This window comes from Durio zibethinus, chromosome 21 (genome assembly GCF_047325235.1).
Source record: "Durio zibethinus cultivar Kanyao isolate XHJ-2024 chromosome 21, ASM4732523v1, whole genome shotgun sequence".
In the NCBI taxonomy this organism is placed as follows: Eukaryota; Viridiplantae; Streptophyta; class Magnoliopsida; order Malvales; family Malvaceae; genus Durio; species Durio zibethinus.
The window spans coordinates 20,763,971-20,776,944 of record NC_143182.1 but is presented as its reverse complement, the minus strand read 5'-3'; positions in this window follow the sequence as shown (position 1 = coordinate 20,776,944).

Here is a 12,974-nt window from a genome sequence, read left to right as displayed (position 1 = left end):
TTTTTTCTTTTGTATATTTGTATTTATTTATTTTTATTTAGAATAGATTTATATGTATATATTTATATATTTATTATTATTATTATTATATTATTATTATTATTTTTTGTAATATACTTTTGGGTTTATCTTTTTTTTTTAAAAATTATCTGTTAATTTTATCTGATTCTTTTTTATTATCTGATTATTATTTTTTTTCTTTTCTAATTATCTATTATTTTTTCTTTTTTTATTTGATTTTGGAGGGTTGGGATTGAAAGTTGAAGAATCCCATTGTGAATGGGAATTCAATCAGAAGAGTCCAGATTGGACTCAAAGATTGAATTCCCGTCCAAGGAGGAATTGGGATTGATCAGGAACTCCTGATCAATCCCTATAAAAGGCACCTCATGGAACAGAATAAACACACAGAAAACAGAAGCCAAAGCTACTGATTTGATAGGAAAAGGCGTAGAGAAGAGTATAGAAGGCTAAGAAAAGGGTTAGGAAAGTTCCAGGAATCATCAGAAATTTTTTGGAATTTTTTCGAATTTTTTTTTCTGGGAATTTTTGGAAAATTCCAGTTTTGGGTTGAATTTTTCGGTGAAGCTTGAATTTTTTGACGAAAATTCCCGTCAAACTTGAAGTTTCCGACGACCTGCCCAGTTTCCGGCGAAGAATCCCAAAAACCGGTGATCATCTGGCCAACTTCCGACGAAATTTTCAGATTCCGGTGACTTTTTCCAGAATCCGACGAAATTTTCATCGGAGTTCTTCAGCTTTTAGAGAGAAGGCAGAGAAAAAAGGAAGAAGAGAGAGAGAGGGGAGGAGAGTTCTGCCGAAAAATAGAGGGAAGTGCTTTTTATACCCTCTCAAAACGACGTCGTTTTGGCCTTAAGTAACCCAGATGATCCGCGTGTTTTGCCGAACCCGACCCGACCCGGGCGTGCCATCCCCTCCGAGCTAAGCCGAGTCGAGCCGAGCTTCCCAAGCCGCTCCCCCGAGCCGTTTCTCTTCCTTGAGCCGAGCCGAGCCGAGCCGCGATCCGAGCCGCTCCAGGTTTTTTTTTTTTTGAAATTTTTTATTTATTTGTTTTATCTTTATTTATTTTTATTTATTAGATTAAATTCATTTAATATTTTTTCTTTATCTTATTTTTATTTTTGTTTTACTTTTCTTTAATTTTTTTATTTTTTTTATTTTGACTTTTTTTATTATTCTGTTTTCTTTAAATAAAAATAAAAAATTTCAAAAAAAATATTTTTAGGGAAAAGTTGAAAGTATCAATTTTCCTTAAAAAAAATAAATTTTCAAAAAAATATTTTTGGGGAAAAGTTGAAAGTATCAATTTTCCTTGAAAATCGAAATTTCCAAAAAATATTTTTGGGGAAAAGTTGAAAGTATCAATTTTTCCTACACAGAAAAAAATCATTCTTTCATTCCTTTCTATTTTGATTTTTTATTTTGATTTTTCTTTGACTAATCCGACGACGGAGCCTCTGCAAGTGAAACAGTAGTTTTTCTTGCATACTTTTGAGGTGAGGAAATTTTCTCAATTTTCTGCTAAAAGTATTATAGTCAATTGAGAAAAATTTCCAATAATTAATTACTTGGTAAAATTTTAAGGCTCATTGGATAACATAAATTTCAGCTGGTACCATCTTTTGATGGGCGTTGTGAGGGTGCTATAACCTTCCTCACACGTAACCGAACTCCCGAACCCTATTCTGGTTAGTAGACCTGAACCTATTCTTTTAGGGACCCTTAATTTTAGGTGTTCCCTGAAAGGACAGATTCCTTAGGTGACCAATCGCACCTAGATAAAAAAGATTGGTGGCGACTCCTTAAGTCAATGTCTAGCGATAGATCCCCGGATCTAGACGTTATGACAATATCTACCAATTTGGAAACGTTTGTAAGTTTGTATATATATTTATTTATTTATTTTAATATAATTTTATATATGATAGTTGTTTAAATGTTTGATCTTAGAGTGAAATGCTATATAGGAAATAAGTGTTTCTAATTGATTGATGGATGGTTCAACAATTAAGCATGTTAATGAAGGAGAAATTTATGAGATAAACTCTACTTTTAACGGAACGGTGGATCCCCAGATACATGATGTTATTGTTGTAAAGCAATGGGTAATGAAAAGAAGGCAATGGATTTCTCTTTATTACATATATATATTTTTAGAATTTATCGTGTTTGCTTTTTTTTTTTAAGGAAAAAAAGGATTGTTGATTTTGCAACTTTGGATGATTTACTTACTTTCAATGGTGCTGACCTTAATGATGGATAAGTTTTTGTTTATTTCATTATATTTTAAAACATTTTACTCTATTTTTGTATGGTTTCGTTTGGATATTTTGGATGTTTCTCCACATTTGATTTTTCTTTTTACATTTAATTATGCTTTTTTGAATACTTAAATAATATATATGCATAATATATATAAATTTTCTAAATTCTAAAAGTTTCTCTTTAAAGAAATATATATTCATATTACTTTATTGTTGCTTTATACACTCTAAATTTATACGCTATTTTACTATTATTTTATTATCTTGAACTCTTTATTTTTTATTTTAATTATAATATGATCTTATTTTTTATATTTTAGTATAAAATATTCCTTATTTCAAGTGTTTAATTTAAATTAATTTTGTTGGACAAAAATCAAATTTTATTATAAAATAAATTTCCAAGAATTTAGGGAAAAAAAACTCTTATTAAGTAACAATAAGGTATGAAAAAACTATTAATGATGATTTAAGGATATTAATAATGTTAAGAATATATATGTTAGACAACCAAAGGATTATAAAAAAAGTTAACAAATAATAATAGGTAACCAAATGTCTATTGAGTATTATGTAATAAAATTAAGAAATTTAGGTTTATAATTTATGTAAAAAGAAAAAATTGATGCAACCAAACATCATTCCATTTAACTTTACATTTAGGTATAATAGAACCATAAGTCAAAAGAAAATAAAAAATTAATAATATACATATTAGATAAGCAAAAGTTTATAAAAAGTTAACAAATTAAGGTTTTAAGAAGTATAAATAAAAAGAAAATCAAAAGTTAGGAACTAATAAACGTTACACGACTAAAAGTCTCTATTTACTTTAAACTAAGGGAAAAAGGTGATTTTTCACTATGAAAATGTTTATTACTTTTATTAGAATATTTAAGTTAAATTATTTTTAAGAGGATAAAAATTAATACATCTTAAATCCCAATTTATAATAAATAGTTATTTAAATTGTCTTGAAAATCAAAATTCATATGTATATGTCTTTTGAGAAAAGAAACCAAAATGTAATTACTCTATCCATAATTCCTTATGATATAAAAACAACTTACATTTTATATACAAATGTTAATGTAGAGATTTTTAGACTATACCAATTACGAGCTACCATTTATTTTGAAATTGAACATTCATGATTTTAGTTTTTGAGGAAGAGATAGCTTATTTGATAAAAAAGATCATTACTTATATGAAACTCTAATTTTGGTTTTAAGAATGTGAGTTTTTGTATTCAAAATTTGAAGCTTCTATATCATTAAAAAAAATTTAAGATATGAATATTCTTGTATTTTTTATATCCATATGCTAAAATGATAAAATATATATATATATGAAATCAATTAAATGAGAAGGAAAAAAAATTACACTTTATCATTGTGATGTATGATTGATTTTTTATGAAATTATTTTTTGAACAAATTAATTTTAGTCATGTGGTAATCAAAGTTGAATTTCAAGATAAAATTTAAATTTAAATAATATGTTTATAAACGTGGACTCCTATTTAAATTATATTTAAAGTTTTAATTGAATTTGTTATTTCTTTACTTTATGTTTCAATATTGAAATGTACTTTTCATTAAATAGATAATTTACTAAAGAGTCTACTTTTAATACTCAATCGTTATTAAGATAAATATAGTTTTGGATGAAAAAAGGATAAAGGCAAATTTATTTCTTTCTAACGTTTAGCTTTTAATGTGGAATTGTAATAGACATAATTTCTTAAAATTTTTCAATTATCTCAAAATAAATAACTAATAATGTAAATTTATTATCTAATAATTTTAGAAATAAAATTCATTATTACCTTTTTCTTTTTATCAAACCATGGTATTTATAGAATTACAATGTAACTTATTTTCCTAGCTTAATCTGGAATCTTGAATATAAATATGTTTCTAATTTATATTTTATTATTTTTTTAAGTTAATGATCTTTCTAATTCCCAAATATAAATACGTTTCTAATAATAAATATTATTAAACTCCAAAAGAATATTGTTCAATAAGTGTGAGGCATGGTAAAAAAACATTCTTTACATAAATTTAATATTAAAATCTCCAAACTTTGTTATATGAATTATAACACATTAGATTTTTCGTTACATAGCATTTGTATAAATTATTAACTTTTGATTTTCATGTATTTATGCTAATTTAAATTTCGTTATTGATTGTTTTATAAATCTTTGGTTATCTAATATTTATGTTCTTGACTTTTAATCTTATTGTAACTTATGATTTTCTACTACATAAATAGTCATCAAGCATACATAAATTTTATCAAAAAAAAAATATATATAAACTACTTAAGCCATTCCTAAGCTTATGACCAAAAAACCATTACAATGCCTTAAATTTTAACGCTATAAAAGGATTAGAAAATTCAAACATGACAAAGAATGTATTGAAAAGCTTTGCCTTACCTTACTATCTATATTTAGAAAATGAGTGTCTCATTTGATCGTGATTGATTGATAAAATTGAAAGAGAAAGAATTCAAATTGAAAAATCAATTAATCCAACACTACATTTCTTTCAAACAATCTGACTCATGGAAAAGAGCGCAAGGTGAAAACCTTTAAATTATTATAGTGAAAAAATCTAAAAATTTTTCGAATATTTTCTTCTCTTTTGTGTACTAATTGCACACTTTTTTAGTAAAAAAATTTGCAGGCTAATGATGATGAAGATGCATCATTTGGCACGATCAAAAATAATAATTACAAGTAAATTATGATTTATCATGATTAATTCCATTACTTTTTAATTAATTTATTAATTATCTGATAAACACTCTTACTAAGATTAATTGTCACATTCTTTTAGGAATTATTTGGATTCGTATGGTCCTGTTGTTCTTTTCTTTTCTTCAGCTATTAAGGAGTCATTGGCCAAAAAATAATTATGATTCAAACATTTAAAATACAAGATTCATGAGAAATGTTATTATGTTATTATATTATTTTGGTTTGTTGCTTTGTTTTTTAAAAAATATTTATCATAGATTAAGTGGGTTGTTACTTTGAATGTTTACTTTCAACAATGATAAATAGTTGGTTGTTTCTTTATACTATATGAATTTGTATAATATTTTAGTTTTATTTTGTTATCTTGGTTTCTTTATTTTTTATTTTAATTATAATTTGATTTTTTAGTTTCTATATTTTAGTATAAAATATTCCTTTTCTCATGCATTTAATTTGAAAGAATTTTCTTAACGTATATAAAATTTTACGATAAAAGAGATTCTCAATAAATGAGAAAAAAAGTAACAATAAGCCATGAAACAGCTATCAATGACAACTTAAACCTATTGATAATGTGATGCTTAACTATTATGATTTTTATAGACCAATATTCACTATTTTTTTTGAAAATTTTTTATTAATATATTTGATATTTTTCACTTAAAAAAACAATGGAAATGGTGGAAATTTTTTGTAGTCAGAAGTGATATATATATATATATATATGTGGTATGTCTTATTAAAGTTAAATTATGTTTTTAAAAAATTTGGCAATTAAAAATTTGAAAAAATTTTAGATTTAAATCATTACCATTATAAATTAAAGTTTTTAAGTTAATTTATTTTGAATATTACATACTATAAATAAACATAAAAATTAAAATGATGCAAAAAAAATCTTAATATTTATAGAATCTTATAAATAAACATAAAATTGAGTTATAATCTTATCCTGTGTTAATAACTTATACGTGACAAGGTCACATCAAAAAGAATTCTTCATATGTCAAACAAAAAAGTAAAATGCAAAATGCAATTGTTTTATTGAATCATGACACAAAGTCCAAACAACCATAAATGGGACATTATTTAATTCTTGTTATTTATAATATCACTTAATGCATAAAAATAGAAATAAGAATGCAAAATGGTTGGCCATAGATTATTAATAATTATTCTTTATTAAATAATAAATATCAACCATTATTTTTATGATTTCAATGAGAGCAGAGCCATACATCAAGGGGGAAGGGGAGGAGGTTGGGGTCGAACCCCAACCTTATGTCTTTTTAAGACTTATTTGATCACTAGGTCAAGCCGTTAAAGATAATATCAACCATTATATACCATTTGATTTAACGTAATTTTCATTTTAGATGATTGAAAATATTTACCTAAATGTCAATATATCTTTTATCCCACATATTAAACATATTTACTAATCCAAACTCTATAAATAGTCAAATTTTGAAAAAAAAAAAAAGTGTATTACTTGTGTATTGCATGTTTTTCAAATCCATATATTTAATAATTTCTTTATTTTTTTAGATTCAATTTATTTTGAATATGTAGACAAATTATATATTTTCATTTATTGCACAATGATGGTTAATCAATGTTTATCGTAACCTATATTTTTAACCAAAGATGTGACAATATCTCTTCATATATTTCTCATATACAAATAAATTTACATTATTAGCTATTTATTTTGAGATAATTGAAATTTTACAAGAAGTTATGTCTATTACAATTCCACATTAAATAATAATTATCAACCACTATACCTTTTTTTTAATAGCTATTTAAGATGATTGGAAATATTCAAGGCCAATGTCTCTTCTATCTCACATATTAAGTGAATTTCCTAATTCAAACTCTAAATAGCCAAACTTTGAAATGGAAAACAGCATATGACTTGAGTGGATTATGTTTCTAAAATCCGTAACTTTAATTTCTAAATTTTTTGGATTTCTGTTAACTTTATTTAAATGGGTTTAACACATTTCTTACTTTTTTATTCTTTGTAGATTTGGTTTATTTGTTGTTGCATCATTGTTACACTAGAAAGTATGGGAACCATTATATGAATAAGCTTCAAGGAAGCACTTCAGAGGATGAGCTATGATCTACAATTGAGTGTACCCATCTACACCGTTAAGGAGGACTTGATTGGAAATTTTCAAGCTAAGGTAGAGATGCATTTAGAAGATACAAAAAATTATATTATTTTTTTTATTTTGGCACGCCAACTACCAATGAAGTGGAGGCAAAACAATTAGCAACCAAGCAAGCCATGTTGGAATTAAAACCAACCCATGAATGTGTAGTGCATGATGTAAGTTTTGAGAAATTGCAACATGCTCAAATTGCACTTGAAGAAGCAAACATGATGAGTGAAATAGAGAGGGAACAAAATATCAACTCCAGAATGGTCCTTGAGCAAAATGTTAGCAAAATGAAGAAATTTGTCAACAGGATCAATATAATTGGATATAGCTAATATATATATATATATATATATTATCAATGCTTGACAATTTGGCAAAAATCGACTAGATCTTATATTGATTGGCATGATGTTTACTCTACCTTTGAACTATGATCCATGTTTTTAAAATTTCAAGTTTCCTGACACGAAAATAATTTAATAAAGTTTGCAGTTTTATCTAATTTCAATATCTCAATATTTTATTTTGTGAATTTATTTATACAGTATATAATGTATGATTGATGATTCTTTTGCACTGAATTTGCTTATAACTAAAGATAGGTTATAGTCCCTTAATAACATAATTTAGATAATACAGGATTTATGATTATTTATATAGTATATAATTTATTTTATAAATCTTTGGTTATCTAACATTTATATTATCGACTTTTAATTGTATTGTGACTTATGATTTTCTACCAAATAAATAGTCATTAAGCATAAATAAATTTTAGCAAAAAATTGATATAAACTACTTAAACCATTCCTATGCCTATGACCAAAAAACCATTTTACTAATGCTTTAAATTTTACAGCTATAAAAGGATTAGAAAACACAAACACCTCAAAGAATGCAATGAAAAGCTTTTATTTTACCTTACTATCTATACTTAGAAAATGAGTGTCTCATATGATTGTGATTGATTGCTAAAATTAAAAAAGAAAGAAGTCAAATTGAAAAGTCAATAAATCTAATACCATACTTCTTTCAAGCAATCTTTGACTAATTGTGATTCAAACTTTTAAAATACAAGATTCATGAGAAATGTTGCTTTGCTATTACATTATTTTGGTTTGTTGCTTTGTTTCTTTAAAAATTGTTACCATAGATTATGTGGGATGTTACTTTAAATGTCTACTTTCAAAAATAGATAAATAGTTGGTCGTTTCTTTATGCTTTATGAATTTCTATAATATTTTTATTTTATTTTATTATATTGGTTTCTTTATTTTTTATTTTAATTATAATTTGATCTTTTATTTTCTATATTTTAATGTGAAGTATTCCTTTTTTAATGTGTTAAATTTGAAAGAATTTTCTCGAACATATATAAAATTTTACGAAAAAAAGAGATTTCCAATAAATAAGAAAAAAAGTAAGCTCAAGTAACAATAAGCCATAAAACAACTATTAACAATGACTTAAACCTATTGATAATGTGATGCATAATTATTATGATTTCTATATACTAATATTCATCATTTTTTTTGAAAATTTTTTTAATATATTTGCTATTTTTCACTTAAAAAAACAATGGTAACAGTGGAAATTTTTTGTAGGCAGAAGTAATATACATGTATATAATATGTCTTATTAAAGTCAAATTATGTTTTTAAAAAATTTGGCAATTAAAAGTTTGGAAAATTTTCATACTTAATGTAGACACCCAATTTGGTCCAGGCCGGATCAATTGGGCTTGGTCCAAATGGGTAAGCCCAATTTGACTTTTATTTTGTATTTTATATTATTTTTATTTTTTATTTTTTCTTTGTATTTTATGTATTTGCTATTTATTAATATATGTATATCTATATTTATTTTTTTTTCTTCTGTTAATATCTATATATGTATTTTATTTATCTAGTTATATATTTATTATTATATTATAGTTTATTTATTATTATTTTTTATTTATCTTGTAATATTTTTTATTTATCTTATTATTATTTTTAATTATCTGTTATTTTTTTTCTTTTTTTGGGATTGAGATTGATCTTTGAAGAATCCTACTGTGAATGTGGATTCAATTAGAATCCAAATTGGATTCAAAGATTGAATCCCTATCCAAAAAGGAATAGGGATTGATCAGAAACTCTTCTGATCAATCCCTATAAAAGGGACCCTCTAGAACAGAAGAACATAAACAAAAAAAACAATGAGCAAAAAGCTACTGATTGAGAGAAAATGTGCATATAGAAGATTTTTTAAGGCTAAAAGAAGGTTGAGAAGTGTTAGAATAGTTGTGGGAATCGAAAAAAAAATTTTGGAGATTTTTGGCAAAAATTTTTTCTAGAAATTTCTGGAAAATTTTCAGACTCCGATGATTTTTTCGACGAAAATTGAATTTTTCAGTGACAATTCCGACCAAGTTTGAAGTTTCCGGCCAGCTGCCTAGTTTTCGGTGAAGAATCCCAGAAATCGACCAACTTTTCGGCTAACTTCCGACAAAAAATTCAGATTTCAGTGAAAATTTCCAGAATCCGATGAATATTCAACTGGAGTTCTTCGATCGTTTTAGAGAGAAGCGAGAGAAAAAAGAAGAAGAGAGAGAGGGGAGAAGGTTTCTACTGAAAAATAAAAGAAACGACCTTATATACCCTCCCAAAACGACGTCATTTTTGCGTTAAACAACCCAGAGGATCCACGCATTTTATCGAGATCCGACTCGACCCGAACGTCGACCCGCTTTGCGACCCGCGCGTGTTCCACTTCCCCGAGCCGTTAGCCGAGTCGAGCCGACGTCCCGAGCCACTTCTCCGAGCTATTTTTCTTCTTTGAGCCGAGCCAAGCTGAGCCATTTTTGAGCCGCTCCAGGTTTTTTTTTTAAATTTATTTATTTATTTTATTTATTAGATTAGGTTTATTTAATGTTCTTTTATCTTTATTTTATTTTTATTTTTGTTTTACTTTTCTTTATTTTTTTTATTTCTCACTTTTATTTTGTTTTATTATTTTATTTTCTTTAAATAAAATCCAAAAAAATATTTTTGGAGAAAAGTTGAAAGTATCAATTTTCCTTAAAAATAAAATTTCAAAAAAGGTTTTTGAGAAAAAGTTGAAAGTATCAATTTTTCTTGAAAATCAAAGTTTTCAAAAAATATTTTTGGGTAAAAGTTGAAAGTATCAATTTTCCTTGAAAATTAAAGTTTTCAAAAAAATATTTTTAGGGAAAAGTTGAAAGTATCAATTTTTCTTGAAAATCAAAGTTTTCAAAAAAAATATTTTTGGGAAAAAGTTGAAAGATCAATTTTCCTCAAAAATAAAAGTTTCCAAAAAATATTTTTGGGAAAAAGTTGAAAGTATCAATTTTTCTTAAAATTAAATTTTCAAAAAATCAATTTTTGAGGAAAAGTTGAAAGTATCAATTTTCCTTAAAAAATAAATTTTTAAAAAAATCAATTTTTGAGGAAAAGTTAAAAGTATCAATTTTCCTAGAAATTAAAATTTCAAAAGAATATTTTTAGGGAAAAGTTGAAAGTATCAATTTTTCCTGCATAAGAACAATCATTCTTTTCTTCTTTTTTTATTTTTATTTTTTTTAAAATTATCCGACGATGGAGCCTCTGCAAGTGACACAGTAGTTTTCCTTGCATACTCTTGAGGTGAGAGGATTTTCTCAATTTTTTGCTAAAAGTATTAGAGTCAATTAAGAATAATTTTCAATAATTAATTACTTAGTAAAATTTTAAGGCTCATTGGATAACACAAATTTAAGCTGGTACCATCTTTTGATGGGCGTTGTGAGGGTGCTATAACCTTTCTCACACGTAATCGAACTCCCGAATCCTATTTTAGTTAGTAGACCTGAACCTATTCTTTTAAGGACCCTTAAACTTAGGTGTTCCCTGAAAGGACAGATTCTTTAGGTGGCCAATCGCACCTAGATAAAAAAGATTGGTGGCGACTCCTAAAAGCCAATGTCTAGCGATAGATCCCCGGATCTAGACGTTATGACAGCTTGGCGACTCTACTGGGGACTTTAAAAGTCAGGCCAGCAAATAATTTGTGTTATCCAAAAGCCTAATAAAATTGAACCTTTTTGTATATATGTATTATTATTCATTTATGTTTATTTACCTTGTTAATTATATCATTCATATGCATGTGCATAACATGAGCTCTACACCCAAGATCCGGCCCTCTAGGAGGGAGTAAAATACCTATTGCTTTCGTGAGGTCTAATGCCTCTACAGTGGCTAGCGAAATACTCCCACTTAAATTGAACCTTTTTCGCTTGTAACCTGTAATGGGTGAGGATTAGGGTGCCTTACTAGTCTGTGATAGACAAGGATATAAGAAACAATTTGAGGACCTTTAGACTTTGACCTTAAAATCGCATATAGTAAACCTTAAGAGCGCCTAACCTATAGATAGAGCCATCACTCTTCCCTTTTAGAATTGACCAAAAGCATAGGATTCATCCATTTTACTTTGTTTGATGTTTAAATTTACTTAGTTATTTATTCTTTTTTTTGGGTATACTAACCTTTTTCTTATTCTTTTGCATTGGTTCATACGCATATCATAAAGTTGCATAAAGAACATTTGCTTGAAAAACGGTCTTCAATAAATTTTTTTCATGGATGCCAATGAACGCTTAGTTTGCTCTTCATCCATATTAGCACCCTATGGAACACCCAATGAAGTAAGGGCCCAGTCAAAAAAGATTCAACTGAAGATGAGAGATTGCTTGCCAATCGGGTATGATTCACTTTGTCTCAAGAAACATCTATCCTCTTTAAATAGAATAATCTAAAAGATTTGGTTGATATCTGGAAGAAGATGAGTCCGTCAAGATAAGAGCAGTTTTGCCAGAGACATGGGCATATAGCACACCATTTAGCAGTAGTTGTTGATGACTAACTAATCAGAGCTATAACATAATTCTGGGATCTTGCATACAAGTGTTTCATCTTTAATGAAGCTGTTATGACTCTCACCATCGAAGAATATACGATCTTATTGGGTTTGCATCTCAAGACTCCTTACAAGATATATGTCAAAAAACATAAGTCAGGATTTCGTAAAAGTCTGGCTCAACTTATGGGGATAGACAAGAAAATTATGGATTCTCATACGAAGAAGAAACAAGAATAGGTTTGCCTACCTTGGAAGTTCTTTCATGAGTTTCTGATGCAACATGCCAATGAAGAACAGGGGTTAGATATATTTACCTTAGCCATATCGGACTGGTAATCTTTCCAAAGATTTTGGGACTTCTTCGAGAATGTGATCAATGGCTGTAATCCTTCAACGGTAATATTAGCAAAGACTATTAGATCTTTAAGTTATTGTCGTCGGAATGGAGGAGGCTTCATATGTTGCATACAATTATTGTACTTGTGGTTGAAAAGCCATTTTGAACAGGGAAATGGTGCTTTCTCGAAGCTTTATATCTGTAATCGTGTTTCGATCAAAAATTTTTGTGAAAGTGGATGGTCAAACTGAAAGTCTAAACAAGAATGATAACTTTCCTACAAAAGTTAAAAAGTGCTAGGGTAAGATGGTTGGCCTCACGGATGAATCATGAGCTTATGTTGTATCAATGTAGGGATAGTACAGTGGTCCCACTTTTGGGTTTATGGGGAGTGACGAATTATGCACCATTCCTAGTGAGAAGGCAATTTGGGGGAGAACAATTCATTCCTATGACTTATGGGCTTTATCAGTTAGATTTCTCTTACAGTGAGCCAAAAGCATTTC